This window comes from Muscardinus avellanarius, assembly GCF_963383645.1.
Source record: "Muscardinus avellanarius genome assembly, chromosome: 10".
NCBI lineage: Eukaryota > Metazoa > Chordata > Mammalia > Rodentia > Gliridae > Muscardinus > Muscardinus avellanarius.
Window position 1 is genome coordinate 77,685,936 of NC_137796.1, and position 15,833 is coordinate 77,701,768.

Below are 15,833 nucleotides of genomic sequence, written 5' to 3' on the forward strand. Positions count from 1 at the left end.
TCAAATTAGATGGAGAAATAAGAAGCTTCCATGACAAACAGAAACTGAAGGAATTTATGTCTTCAAAACCAGCACTAGAGAAAATACTCAAAGAGATTAACTACAAAGAAGAAATAGGTAACACACACCAAAACCAGAGAAACAAGATTTTCCATCCAAGAGACAACTAAGATTGGTTATCTGTGGAGATTCATTATTTATGTTAGTCTTTTACCTACCTCTTTTTGTATCTTTTTCTTTTAATTTTTTATTTTCTTTTATTTTTTTATTAATTTATTTTTTAAATTGGTGCATTGTAGTCATATATTAATCACACTGGAGTACAAGACTTGAGAGGATATACAAGCACACATCATCCAATTAGCCCTCCTCCAGCCCCCATCCCATTCCCTCCCCCTCCCTCCATCCCACGCTTCTTTAGTGATTTACTATGATACATTTGTTTATGTACCTCCTGCGTTTTAAAGAGGCTCCGTCCTCCAGTATTACATACCCTCTGATTGGTCACATTAGTTGCTTCACTATAGGGCCCTTTCTATAGCTCAACCTCTTCCTGTTGCCCTTTTCCTCCTAGTTATTGCTGATTAAGAGAAGCGTCTGATTTATATTTTCTGTGATATTTCTGTGTGCATGCTGCGTTGCAAGTACCGATCCCACTCTTGATGGTCCCAGTAGTGGCCTGGCTACTCAGTGGACTGATCCAGACCTCGCTGGCTCAAGCAGCGGCCTTGCCTCATGGGAGGCCCCAGTTCTGGTCTTGCTGACCCCTGTACCGGTCTAACCCCTAAGCTGGCTTTGGTCCCGGCCTTGGAGGCCGCAGGAGTGAACTTGCTTCACGCCAGGCTCCGATGCTGGCCATTGGCCCCTGCACCTGCCTAACCCCTTGGCAGGATTACAATCCCGGCCTCGGAGGCCCCAGCACCAGCCTAGCCTAACGGCAGGCTCCAATGCTGTCCTTGTTGGCCCCAACACCGGCCTAACCCCTCGAAAGGTTCCGTTCCCGGGTTAGGAGGCCCCAGCACTGGCCATGTCTCATGGCAGGTTCCGATGATGGCCTCGCCTCACGGCAGGCTCCAATGCTGGCCTTGCTGGCCCCAGCACCGGTCTAGCCCTTCGGCAGGTTGTTATCCTGGCCTCGGAGGCCCCAGTACAGGCCTTGCCTCACAGCAGGCTCCGATGCCAGCCTCGCTGGCACCAGCACCGCCCTAACCCCTCGACAGGCTCTTATCCCGGCCTTGGAGGTCCCAGTACCGGCCTTGTCTCACGGCAAGCTCCGATGCCAGCCTCACTGGCCCCAGCACCGGCCTAACCCCTCAGCAGGCTGTTATCCTGGCCTCGGAGGCCCCAGTACCAGCTTTGCCTTAAGGCAGGCTCCAATCCCAGCCTCGGAGGCCCCAGTACCGGCCTTGCCTCATGGCAGGCTTCGGTGCCGGCCTCGCTGGCCCCAGCACCGGCCTAACCCCTCGGCCGGCTCCGATACTGGCCTTGGAGGTCCCAGCACTGGCCATGCCTCACAGCAGGCTGCGATGCCAGCCTCACTGGCTCCAGCACTGGCCTAACCCCTCAGCAGGATCTTATACTGGCTTAGGAGGCCCAAGTATCGGCCTTGCCTCACGGCATGCTCCGATGCCGGCCTCGCTGGCCCCAGCACTGGCCTAACCCCTCGGCAGGCTCTTATTCTGGCCTCGGAGGCCCTAGTACCGGCCTTGCCTCAAGGCAGGCTCCGATGCCGGCCTCACTGGCCCCAGCACCAGCCTAACCCCTCGGCAGGCTCTGATCCCAGCCTTGGAAGCCCCAGCACTGGTCATGCCTCATGGCAGGCTCCAATGCCGGCCTCGCTGGCCCCAGCACCGGCCTAACCCCGCTGCAGGCTCTTATCCTGGCCTCGAGGCCCCAGTACTGGCCTTGCCTCAAGGCAGGCTGCGATGCCGGCCTCACTGGCCCCAGCACCGGCCTAACCCCTTGGCAGGCTCCGATCCCGGCCTCGGAGGCCCCAGCACTGGTCATGCCTCACGGCAGGCTTCGATGCCGGCCTCGCTGGCCCCAGCACCGGCCTAACCCCTCGGCAGGCTCTTATCCTGGCCTCAGAGGCCCCAGCACCGGCCTAACCCCTCGGCAGGCTCCAATCCCGGCCTTGGAAGCCACAGCACTGGTCATGCCTCACGGCAGGCTCTGATGCCAGCCTCGCTCGCCCCAGCACTGGCCTAACCCCTTGGCAGGCTCTTATCCCAGCCTCGGAGGCCCCATCACTGGCCTTGCCTCATGGCAGGCTCCGATGCCGTCCTCGCTGGCCCCAGCACCGGCCTAACACTCGGCAGGCTCTTATCCTGGCCTTGGACGCCCCAATACCGGCCTTGTCTCATGGCAGGCTCCGATGCTGGCCTCACTGGCCCCAGCACTGGCCTAACCCCTTGGCAGGCTCTTATCCTGACCTCGGAGGCCCCAGTACCAGCCTTGCCTCATGGCAGGCTCTGATGCCGGTCTTGCTGGCCCCAGCACCGGCCTAACCCCTCAGCAGGCTCCAGTCCCATCCTCGGAGGCCCCAGCACTGGCCTTGCCTCACGGCAGGCTCCGATGCTGGCCTCGCTGACCCCAGCACTGGCCTAACCCCTTGGCAGGCTATCCTGGCCTCGGAGGCTCCAGTTCCGGCCTTGCCTCATGGCAGGCTCTGATGCCGGCCTTGCTGGCCCCAGCAACGGCCTAACCCCTCAGCAGGCTCCGGTCCCGTCCTCGGAGGCCCCAGCACTGGCCTTGCCTCACGGCAGGCTCCGATGCCAGCCTCGCTGGCCCCAGCACTGGCCTAACCCCTCAGCAGGTTCCGGACCCGACCTCGGAGGCCCCAGCACAAGCCTTGCCTCATGGCAGGCTCCAATGCCGGCCTCGCTGGCCCCAGCATCGGTCTAACCCCTCGGCAGGTTCCAATCCCGGCCACGGAGGCCTCAGTAGTGGCCTTGCCTCACAGCAAGTTCCGATGTTGGCCACTGGCCCCGGCGCCCGCCTAACCCCTCAACAGGTTCCGATCACTGTCTCTGTGGTTATTATTTCAAAGGTTGCAGGTGTAATGTATCAGATCTCTGCCTCCCCTGAGTATTGGCCACTGGCATTGCCACTGCCTCCACCGTTTCAAATCCTTCCCAGGCTCTTTTTCCACTCTGAATGTTGTCCAGTGTTCCTAAGCATGTGTGATGGTAGCATTCGACAGTTGGTGTAATTTCTCCAAAAAAATAAAGTTGGTAAGATCCGGTTTCTGCTTCTCCTGAATACAAGTCTCCACCACCATCGCGGAGAACTCTTTCAACACCACATTTCTCCTTGGTCTCCGCTAAACTCTCTCCTTACAGGTGATGTCTGAGATTCTTAACAATATAGAGAAATAGCAGTCCTCTTTCACGGCGAATTTTTCCATAAGTTCCAGTGCATTTAGATAAGTTTTGTCTGCATCTCCAGTGTCCTGGCATCCATAACGGCTTTCTTACCTCCTCTCCGATATTTTTCTTTATCTTTTTCTGTTCTGGGCCCGGTTTCTCCAGGGGTCTGGCCTGCTACACGCAGTTCAGCCTGGGGCCCAGAGTCCCGCTACCCGGGCCCCATCTGGCGTGCCCCGCGCGCGACCCCTGCCCAGAACCCAGCGTCTTACTGGGCCCGGTTTCTCCAGGGGTCTGGCGTGCTACTCGCAGTTCAGCCTGGGGCCCAGGGTCCCGCAACCCGGGCCCCGGTTGGTGTGCGCCGCGCGCGACCCCCGCCCAGAACCCAGCGTCTTACTGGGCCCGGTTTCTCCAGGGGTCTGGCGTGCTACTCGCAGTTCGGCCCGGGGCCCAGAGTCCCGCGACCCGGGCCCCATCTGGCGTGTCCCGCGCGCGACCCCTGCCCAGAACCCAGCGTCTTACTGGGCCCGGTTTCTCCAGGGGTCTCGAGAATATACTTTATTTATACATGAATCTGACAAATTACAGCAAGCCACATCATACGTATTTTGCTTTTCATTTAGTTTTTTAAAACCACATTACACATACATTGTTTTTCATTTAGTTTTTCATTAACCTGAATTTCATGTAGCAGGCACACCTCAAAGCCACCTGTTTTTTTTTTTTTGTATGCTTTTACATGGAAATATTTGGTATTAACGACTTTGGCAAAACATGTCCTTAATATACCTGGATACAAACAACTTTTAGCAATATGTGTTTTTAATATATCTAGGTACATTTTGCACTTTATTTGAAACAATTCAACCTGCCTCAATGAGCTCATATCCCAGTATCCAAAATTATCCAAATTAACGTCATACAAATCATTCTGGTTACCTAGCCACAAACATCAATTTTATTCTAATTATTAACCTAACTAACAATGGAGCTCTGCAAAGCACATTCAAACCTAAAACTAAACTGAAAGTACAGAAAACAAAGGGCTTTTCCATTAAAAGAAACACAAAGATTTTAAAAAGATCTTTAAGGGGCACAAAACATTTTACTTTTATATTTCATATTTTAAAATACTAAGTGTACAATTTATTTTCTTAAATTCTTGTGATCTTTAATAAAAAACACCAGAAAGGGGGGGAGGCCTGTCTAGCCAATTTCTTCATCACACATAATAAACTTTAACTAAACTTATCCGCAACTACTAAATGCTAAACTTACTATTTCTACTTCTAAAATTTTAATTTCTTATTTTTGACTACTAGGTATTCTATAACTTATTTTGACCCAACCACCAAATTTATACTAAACTTATTCTATTTTTTTAACATACAATGCCTACATCTAATTTCCTATAATACCTATTAAGTTGTTTACCAAGAGAACTCTTTTGTCTTTAGTGAGCAGTCACCAAGGAGGTCCTTGCCTGCCCAACTCTCTATAGGAACTGCGGAGTCCTGACATCAAGCCATTTTCCAGTAATATTAACTCTGTTTTCCAATGATCTTCGCTCCTTACAGGAAAGTGGAGGATGGTTGGAGGTGGAAAAGTATTCTGATTAGTGCTAGCCCCCTGGGGGGGATACTATAGTTGACCCCCTAACTTATAAGCAGTCATGTGGAGGGCCTTGCACAGTAGGTATAATTTGCCTAAAGTTAACTTTTTCCTTTTATTACTAAAGCCTTTTTCTATGTAGCTTTTTGAAATTTCTCTCATAGTCATATTCTTCTTAATGCTATTCCCAGCACAAATCTTAGGGCATTTTCCAGTCATATTCATATCAATTTTCAGATTATTATAAAACATCAATCCTCAATCAAAGCATGATTCAAATTTCATTAATATCATCATTATTATAACTAAAATCAAGAGGGATAATGGCTTCAGTTTTGCCAGAGTCTTCCAGCCCTGCAAAATTCTCTTCCCAGCTGCAACCCTGTCATACAGCAGGAATGGTGCCGCCTCTGCCAGAACTTCTGTGTTATTTTTTGACACATTATGCAATTTGATGTTACTCTCTAATTCCGGTCACCTCTGAGGCCAGTAGTTGAACTTTTCTCATGTGAAGTGAACATTTATAGAGGGTCTGCAGAGTGTCATATATTGAGACAATGCCATTATCTCTCTAGAAATGTACTATGCTGTTATGGTTTGGATATAAAATGTCCCCCCCCCAAAAAAAATCATGTTTTGTCAATGCTGGGGGAAATGTGTCCATGGGTTTATTGCAAGTTTTCATAGTCTGTAATAGCATCACAAATGAGCTGAAACCATAAAGATTAATTACACTGAGACATTGTCACAGTCTATGAGAATGTTAGCTGGTGTATAATGTTTTGTGATTTCTTCTTCCCCTTGGTTTCATCACCTTTTACTTTCTCCTTTCCTGGCAGCTCAAATGGTTCTCAATTTTACATATATGAACTCTTTGGAAAATCTGCCTTCTGCTGGTACAATGAATAAGGTGAATGAAAAATTTAGTATGACTAAAGGAACATGTCTGCCATTTTTGTGTTCTTAATTTGTAACTACACTGTAAGATTTTTGGAGGTTTACAAGGTTCAATGATATGGGCAAATCTCTTCCCCACTGTTCCCTTTCCACATCTATAAAGTCAAAATTAAGATGACCTAGCTCTATGTATCTCAATGACTTCATGTAAGGATTGATTAATTGGGAGAGATGTGAAGAAAGGTGTAGAATTATAATGTGTAAAGTTCTGTGGAGATGTTTTGGGTTACTTTATCAGTAAGAAAGACTCAAGGACAGAGAGGAAAGTGAATAATCATGATGCAATCCTCCTCTTTCTTTCCTTTGCCCAAAAATCTACAGAAGGGCTTATATTTTTTCATTTTTTTATTGGTGCATTGTAGTCACATATCTTTTAATCGAGTATAAGATGGTAGAGATATACATGCCACATCACTTGTTTATCCCTTCCTCAATTCACATTCAATTCTCTCCCCCTCCTCAGAGCTTCATGAACAGAATGGATATCATCCTTTCTTCCATCAGCATTTTCAGTGGTCACATTGGTGTCCTCACCCTGTCTCTGTGTATGTTAAGAGCTTTGAGAAACATCCTTTCAGCATGCTCTCTTCCCCTGACTCCACACTCTATTAATTGGCATTTGTGAAAGAATAGGGACACTGAATTCTAGAGCAAGATGATCTACATTTTAATCATGGCTATAATAATAATGAACTATGTAACCTTAGATGGTTGTATTAACTTCTCAGTGCTTAGTGTACTGATATATAAATGAGTTCATAGTAATAAAAATGTACACAATGGAGTTGATAACAACACTTATCTCACAAGTTGTTGCATGGACTATACTATTTAACTTTGGGAAAGTACTTAAAACAGTAACTATTAGCTTTCCTGTGGTAAGATTTTTATTCCTTTCTCTTCTATCTTTCTCTTCTCTCTCATGTGTATTGTCTCCTTTTCATTAGACTCAGTCTCTCAAGAATATCTTTTTTTGTGTGGTACTGGGGTTCCTGGAAACCCTGCTACCTCCAGGCTACACTCCCAGACCTATTTTATTTTTGGAAACAGGGTCTCTTAAGCCAGCATGGCTGGCTTTGAACCTGCGTGATCCTCCTGTCTCTGCCTCCCAAGCGCGGGGATTACAAGCATGCGCCACCACGCCTGGCTCAAGAATATTTTTAAAATTCAGGTTTCAGTACTCTATGACAACTGTCTTCTCCTATGTCAAGAATATTCTACTGTTTTTCCCTGAGAAGCTCTTGATTCCTGGATGGACTGGATGTGAAAGACAAGGAAAATAATGAGGAGGATGTGGTTGTCTTAGAAAGTTACAGAGGCACAGAGGTTTTAGAAAGGCAGGAAGTCCTGAGGGTCTTGTGATTGGGATAAGGAGAACCTTGGCCTTTTTGGTCAATTCTTGTCCTATTTTCTAATGTACAGATGACAGAAGAGGTCCAGGCATGCCGAAGGCCTTCCACTTCCCATCCTGCAAGTCCCCTTCATTATGTTGTCTTCATACTTTTTAAAAATGAGATTTGAATGAGAGAAGAAATGGTGATTTGTTCAAATCCTTCTGGTACTTTTCAGTTAAGATTTCTTTTACTTTACAACATTTATTTGCAGTTCAATTTGCAGTTCATTCAATATTTATCATGTACTTGTTTGCTCAGTGTTTCAGCCCTTGCTCCCTGTTAAACTGTGTTAGTATGAGGATTCTGACTATCCTGCATTTAACCTTCAGTACATGTTCTGAGCACAGCAGGCACACCGTCTAACCATCTTGCAATGACACTATTTCCAGCTACCCACCTCCTCTAATATCAGGAGAAAATGTCCTGGGACTTACCATCAGGAGGCCCATAGGAAATGGTTATTCCCCTGTGCCAGCAACCAAAGAAGATTCCACTAGATTCCACAATTGTCCCTCAACTTGTCAATATCTAGTTTAATCCTAATGAGAAGGATGAACTCTTGGTAGTTGAGTTAAACAAAATATCTGGTTTCACTTAAAAATTTATAATGAAGATAATGAATTTTAAAGCTTGAATCTAATATTCAAATAATTGCAATGAAATGTTGCATTCCTACAACAAGTACAACTTGCTCCAGCAGTGGAAGGCAGAAAAGGCTTCCCAAAAGACATGAAACTTGGATTAACAATATAAGGGACAGAAAAATTAGACACATAATCATCTTTATATCACTGAGTTCCTGAATAGATGTACATTTCTGTTGATAAGTGTCTAATGCCTCATGAATATTATTACACAGCACACTTTAAATCTTTGTAAAGCACAAGGAGACAGAAACTAAGACATTTAATATTCTAAAGGAGATTTGTGATACTTGTGTTATTGTTGTGCTGTAGCAATCTGTTTATTTGTTTATTTTTTGTTTATATTGGTGGTACTGGGGTTCCTGGAAGCCCTTCTACCTCTGGCTACACTCCCAGACCTATTTTTATACGTTTTTATGTGGAAACAGGGTCTCTTAAGCCAGTGCGGCTCACTTCGAACCTGCGAGATCCTCCTGTCTCTGCCTCCCAAGCACGGGGATTACAAGCGTGTGCCACCACGCCCAGCTGTTTATTTGTTTTTATCATCAACTAGAATATCACCTGAACCATAGTCAACTTTGAACTTCAGCACTTAGGGCAGAGCTTTGAAAGGTCATGGTGAGTGCTTCCCTACTTAATGAGTGGATGTAAGACAAGGGGTGGTTTAGATGCTCTCTCAACACATAGTATCTTCAGGCACGTTCAACACAACTGTTACTGTTGCTCTGTTACAACTGTTACTCTGTGTTAGAAGATGTTTGTTTTGTGGAATTAAATGACAGGAAGAACATGTGTTTTGTTGTTGTTCTCTGCAGTGCAAGACAGTTGCAATTGGTTTTGACATGATATGGCTTTTTTTTTTCTTTAGACAATGCTAGTTACTGCTTTTTTTTTTTTAAACCACTGTGCCAAGAGCCTGAGATATTTTGGAGGAAAGAGAAAGCATTTACACTTCCACATAGGTTTGGTTTCCAAAATAATAGAGAAGCCTTAGGGTTTAGGTGAGGCAATTAAAATATCAAAAGCGATGAGATGGTACTCTGACCTTTCCTTGTTTGAATGTATCCTATGAACCTCCTGGTTGGAGACACAAAGTAATGTTCTGCATAAAAATACTCTTAATATTTCCACATTAAGAGATGGATTCTTAGTTCTGGAAGACCAAGGAAGAACTCACGAGGGAAATAAACATGAGGATAACAGAGATAGAATTCAATGAATTTGCTGTTGCAGTTTGATCAATAGATGTTGGTCAGATAAGAAGTTAGAAATGCATTGGAATTTCTGAGTTTTTGATTCTATGGTGATTGTTTCTGAGTCCTCCTTACATTTTTTGTTGATATTCAAGCCGACTGCAACTTCTTTCCTTAGCTACCTATCTTCAGAGTTCCACCTTAATAGAGATTACATATGTATATCATAGGTAAATATCCATCTGAACCTGTTGATGTATTTCCCCTGTTTATGAGATATTCATGAGATTGGCTTTGAATCAGTTCATGAATGAATAGATGCCTTTGTTTTTTATACTTTAAAGTGGCATGGATGGAGTATAGTGTGTAGCTTATTGAGAAAGCTTCTATTCAATGTGACAAACTATAACATTAGACATTTCAGGCTGTGCCCCAAACTCCCAAGTAGAGAATGGAGGAAGTTTAGAAGGATGTGAATTAATAAATTTGCCACTGAGACATCCCCCTAATCAGGTCAATGTCTGGCAGTCCCAGAGAATTAGAAGCCATAAATATGGGAAGAAATGGTGATTGTGATAAGTAACCTTGGTGTATCCTGATCGTACCAATCAAAGTACTAATTGAGCTCACACAAAATATAAATTTAAAAGATGTCACAGAAGGGCATGCACAATTCATTGCCAACTTCCAATGTGGAGTAGGTGCTTGACTTCTTGAACTGTGAGTTATGCACAACATATCACTTTGTGCAGGGGAGCTGACAATGATGAGAAAGAGTAAAGTGAAAAAAAGACATGTACAGCCGGGCGTGGTGGCACATGCTCGTAATCCCCACGCTTGGGAGGTGGAGACAGGAGGATCGCACAGGTTTGAAGCCAGCCACGCTGGCTTAAGGGACCCTGTTTCTAAATAAAAATATAAAAATATAGGTCTGGGAGTGTAGCCCAGAGGTAGAAAGGCTTCCTGGAACCCCAGTTCCACCAAAAAAATGTGCAAGGGCATCATAAATGTCTTCTATTTATGTTCCTTTAAAATAAATGTGATGCTTTTTGCATGCAATCCTCAACTTTTCAGGTAAAGATTATGCAGAACATTAGACAGAATGATGAACCTGTTTGTTTTTCAAGTAATCAGTCATTGGGTGTTTGCCATCAGAAATGTAGTGGAGGCTCAAAGGTGACACAGATAGCTAGTATACTACTGATTAGGACCTGGTTCCCAGGGTTTTCTCCACCTAGTTGAGTAATCATCCATTCATCAAAAAATTAGAATTCAAGAGCTCTATTCTACATTAAAGGAAAATTCTGGTATCATAATTATGGAGTCATATGTGCTTCCCAACAGGTCCTGGTGGATCTGCCTGAATGTGCCACGATGGTGGCCAAGACACTAGTGATCCATTTTGTTGTTCTAACACTGGGAAGATGGAGTGTTCATCAAGCACTCATAGGGGAGGACACACAGAGGCTCAGCAAAGGCACCTGATGCTACCAAACTTGCCCAGTAGATGCCCACTCTCTGTAAAGTATTCTGCTAGTTAGTAAGGAAATAACAATGAATAATATCCAGACTATTTTTTGACAGTTTCAGCATGGAAACCACCAACAGAGACAGAGTAGAGAGCTCACTCTTGTAAATGTGTGCTGTGGATAGAATTTGGCCAGAGGATGAACTGGTTTTACTTGTTGGAGACAATCGGTGAGGGCAGTCTCAACTAGTTTTGTGTCAGATCTGAATCTTGAAGGAGGATTAAGTCTTCCACAGGGCACAGGGTCATTCTAGAGAGAGGAAGCTGCATTGTTAAGGATGTGTAGATGTAGTTTATGAGATCAAATTCAAGTATTTGTGAATGAGAGTAGCTACAAGGCCAACACAAGTTAGAGGAAATTTATTGCCAAAAGCTTTAGTTGAATTTCTGGTAAGCATGAAATAGTCCTTGGGTTATGATAACACTAATAGAGTTTCTCTTTGATTTAGCAGAGAAGTATGTTTTCTGAAAAGGTCAGAGCTTTGTTGTACATGATTTTTTGCCAAAGTACAAAGGACACATGTATTATTCAATTCCAGATAATACAAAGGTGGCCCTTCTATTGGCTGCAGTCACAGCACCACCTCCTTTCTAAGACCATAAAGCTACCAGGCTGCCCTCTCTGGATCACAGCTGGGCAGATACTGGCTACTGTGCAGGTTTAGCCCTAAAAAGTACAGGACACCATTTGAAAGATAATCTCAAGGAGAGAATTGGTGAAAGAAAGCAGTGATGAATCTGATTTTCAACTTTTCCATGGAATCCTGGCTTCTCCTGGCTATCAGCCTGCTGCTCTTCTACATGTGAGTAACTGACCATGATCTTCCCCTTTAACTCAGGAGTTGGAGTACACACCAGGGTTCTCTTTCTGTCATCTGATTTAGAAGATCAAAACATATGCTGGAAGGGAAGATGCTTCAAACTCTTAAGGCATATACCCAGAGCTCATCCTTCTGCTCACACCCACTAACTATTCCTGTGCATAGGAGAATAACTGACAAGGTTTGATCCTGGGGATAATCTAAGTTGGGACCTAGAGAAATGTACCAGAGTCCAGCAGATACAGATTACAACAACTGACCACTAAGTCCAGTGGGAAACTCACCATCTTTCCAAACCTTTGGAATTCTAGGACAGCTGAATTATTTGGGGTTTTGTCTCAGTATTTTTGTCTTCTGTGTTCTGTCTGCTTGAAGAGACATGTGGAAGTTTCTGCGCTGTGAATGTGGGCATTTCCAGCTTCCTTCCCACCCACCCTCAGCAAGGCTCACGCGAGGCTCCTTGCTGCTCCCCAGACTTCATCAGAGGCTTAGATTCTACTCTTCTCCCTTTTCTGTGACCTTTGCATCTATCTCCCATCCTAAAACTGTATTTCTTTACCCAGTAATATGCAAAACTATTTACCTCTAAATGATAATGTTTTAGAGCAGAGAATATCTGGCAGAAATCTTGGGGAGGAACCTCACTCCACAGCTTGGCCTTGTAGAGGTGCCCCTGAGGATCTATAAACAACTCCTGTCATGAAATTTTTAGTTTCATTTTATGACATTTTATGAGTTATACTATATTTATATAGACTATTGCAAACCACATTGTATTAAAATTTACCTCTAAAGAAGAAACAAGTTGTTAATTCAACTGTAAAAAATGTTACATATTTTATGTTTCCTAATGCATATATTCCTATAAACAGGAAATAATCTGAACTTTGGTAGGCCCCTCTCTTGTAGTTGAAAGCACTCTTATGCAATGTCAAACCATTTATACATACCATATTATTCAGCCATAATTTCCCATTTGCCACTATGAAGTTAACATGTGTGAATAGCATCTGCAAGCTTAACATGGCTGTTGTCAGCCTCTTACTTCAGTCTCTCTTCTCTACTTAGTCAGCCATCTGTAAGCCACACAGAAGCAGGGTTGTTTGCATCATCCAGAAGCTACAACTCTGGTGATCAGGACATGACACATCAAAGATATGGAGCAAGTAGACCTTCCTCGGAAAACAGCCTTAATGGGTTCTCCTGCAGAGAGAGTTGATGGGTAGAAGCAGGGAACACACTGCTTTATGACTGACCATCTCAGTAAAGAAGAGTATGCCTGGCAGTTGAACATTATCAGTTTTAGAAAATTATTCAGTAAGGAGTTGAATGGACTAGATATGATTTCTGAGTTATTCAAACCTCATCACAGTGTCACTCAAGGAATTTATAGGAAATCATCCTTTCCTGTAGCTGGGGTCAACAAGAGTTTTTTTTTTATAGAGATCTGGGTGTCTTTGAAATGCATTACTCTTTCTCTGAAGCCAATGGGAGCTTTGATTGCAGTTGTTGTTCAATGGAAAAAGAACATGGTGACCATCCTCCCACTCTTTCTGGGAAGGCAAATTAAAGAAGCACTATATCCTAATAAAGGTATATGTCTTAAACAAAAGGAAATAAAAAAGCTTGAAACAACCTGCAAGTGCAATGTTATGGTTGTGTATTCATGACCCTGTTTCATTGAGTTGGTGCACTTTTACAAAATCTTACCATTGGAGTAGAAGGGGGAAAAAAATCTCTTTCCAAACCAAAATGTAAATCCCTACTTTGTGGAAGGGACAGTTTTCTAAAGTGCCATAATCAAATAAAATGCCTTTCAAAAATTTTCAGGTTGAGTCTCTTGAATATATATAATATAAATATATATAATATATAATATATAATAAATAATAAATATATTATAATTATATATCAATTATATGTTAATTATATATAATTATAAATATATAGTTATAATTATGATATATAATAAATATATATGTTTAGTATATAATTAATATATAAAAATAGATATTACATACATATAATTAATTATATATGTGATATATCTATATATCTATATCTATATCTATATGTAATCAATTATTCAGCTTAATATTAGAAGCCCAAATAACTCAGCTGCTTTTCGTCAGAGTGAATGTTTGGAGTTTTCTCAGTGGAGGTGGAAAATGTGCTGGTGAATGATTGATTACTGGTGTTAGGGTTTTTAAAATTTTTTAATTTTTAAAAATTTATTTTTATTTTTATTTTTTAAATTTATTTTTATTTTTTTATTTTTTTATTTTTTATTTTATTTTTTTTTGCATATTTTTTAATTTATTTTTTATTGGTGCAATGTATTCATACATCATAGTGGTATAAAGAAAATACTTTTGTAGACATACATGCACATTTCGCCCAGGTAGCCCCTACCACGATCCCCACCCCATTCCCTCCACATCCCTCCTTCCCACGCTTGGCTTACTGGTTGACATCTAGTATTATAGCAATTTATACAATATTAACATTGATATTCTCACATAACAGTTTCATTTGTCTGGTACCAAACTTTTGATGACTTAAAGATAACATTTCAATATTTCTTTTTGCTTTCTTTCTTACCAGAGAATATTTTTTTCTTTTTTTTTTAGGTGAAACTATCATACATTTATTTATTTATTTTTCAGAAAAAATCTATCCTGATATGGAATATGGACTCTAGATACCCAAAACAGTCTCAAAGAAGAACAAAGCTAGAAGATGTATATTTTCTGATTTCAAACCATATAAAGCTACAATAATTGAAACAGTGTAGTACTGTTCTAAAGGCAGATATATAAACCATTGGAGCTAAATAAAAGCCTAGAGATAAATTCTTCCATACATTGTCAAGTTATTTTTGACAAGGTTTCCATGAACTTTTGGTGGAGGAAATACTAGTCTTTTAACTAAATATTGTTGAAAAATAATAATAAATGAAAAAGAATAAAATTGGACCCTTACCTAACACATATACAAATATTAACTCAAAATAGATAAAAGACCTAAATATAAATCTTAATACTATAAGCTTTTAGAAGAAAATCTGGGTCATAAAACCTCACAACATTGAAGTTGGAAGTGATTTCTTGGATATGATTTCAATGGCACAGGCAACAAAAGAGTAAATAAACTCCCTAAAAAGTAAAAAAACATATTGTATATCCAAAGACAATGTAAACAGAGTTAAAAGTTACTGATCCTCTTCCAAGAGTTCCTCCTATGACCCATTTCTCCCTAACTCTCACATATTAGGGAAAGCATCTGATTTCTTATTTTTTGTGCCTGACTAATCTCACTTAGCATAATGTCCTCCAGTTCCATCCATTTCCCTGAAAATGATGTAATTGAGTTTTTTTTGATGGCTGAGTAAAATTCCATTGTGTACATATCCCACAGTTTTGTAATCCATTCATCTGTTGATGGACATCTTGGCTGGTTCCATAGTTTGGCTATGGTGAATTGTGCAGCTATGAACATAGATACACATGCATTAGTTTGGTAGTTTGGTTTCTTTTCTTTTGGGTAAATACCCAACAGTGGTATTGCTGGATCAAATGGTAGATTTGTTCCCATTCTTCTGAGGATTCTCCATACTGTTTTCCAAAGTGGTTGCACTAATCTGCAATCCCACCAACAATGTCTTAGAGTTTCCACTTCTCCACATCCTCGCCAGCATCTGTTGTTGTTTGTGTTTTGAATGATGGCCATTCTAGTTGGAGTTAGGTGAAATCTCAGAGTAGTTTTGATTCGCATCTCTCTGATTGCCAGTGATGTTGAGCATTTTTTCATGCATTTATTGGCCATTTGAATTTCTTCTTTTGTGAAGTGTCTATTTAGTTCATTTGCCCATTTTGTTATTGGATGCTTTGTTTTCTTAGTGTTGCGTTTCTTGAGTTCTCTGTATATTCTAGATATTATTTCTCTATCAGTGGTGTAGGTGGCAAAAATCTTCTCCCATTCTGTTGGCTCTCGATTGAGATTCTTGATAGTTTCCTTTGCTGAACAGAAGCTCTTCAGTTTCATGCAATCCCATGTATTGATTCTCCTTTTAATTTGTTGTGCCTTTGGGGTCTTGTTGAGGAAATGTTTGTCTGTGCCTATGTGTTGTAGTGTTGGACCTATGCCCTCTTCAAGGAGCTTCAAAGTCTCTGGTTTAATTTCCAAGTCTTTGATCCATCGTGAATTGACTTTTGTACAGGGTGAAAAAGTGGGATTAACATCCAATTTTCTGCATATGGTTAACCAGTTTTGCCAACACCATTTGTTGAAGAGGCTATCTTTTTTCCAGTGTATGTTTTT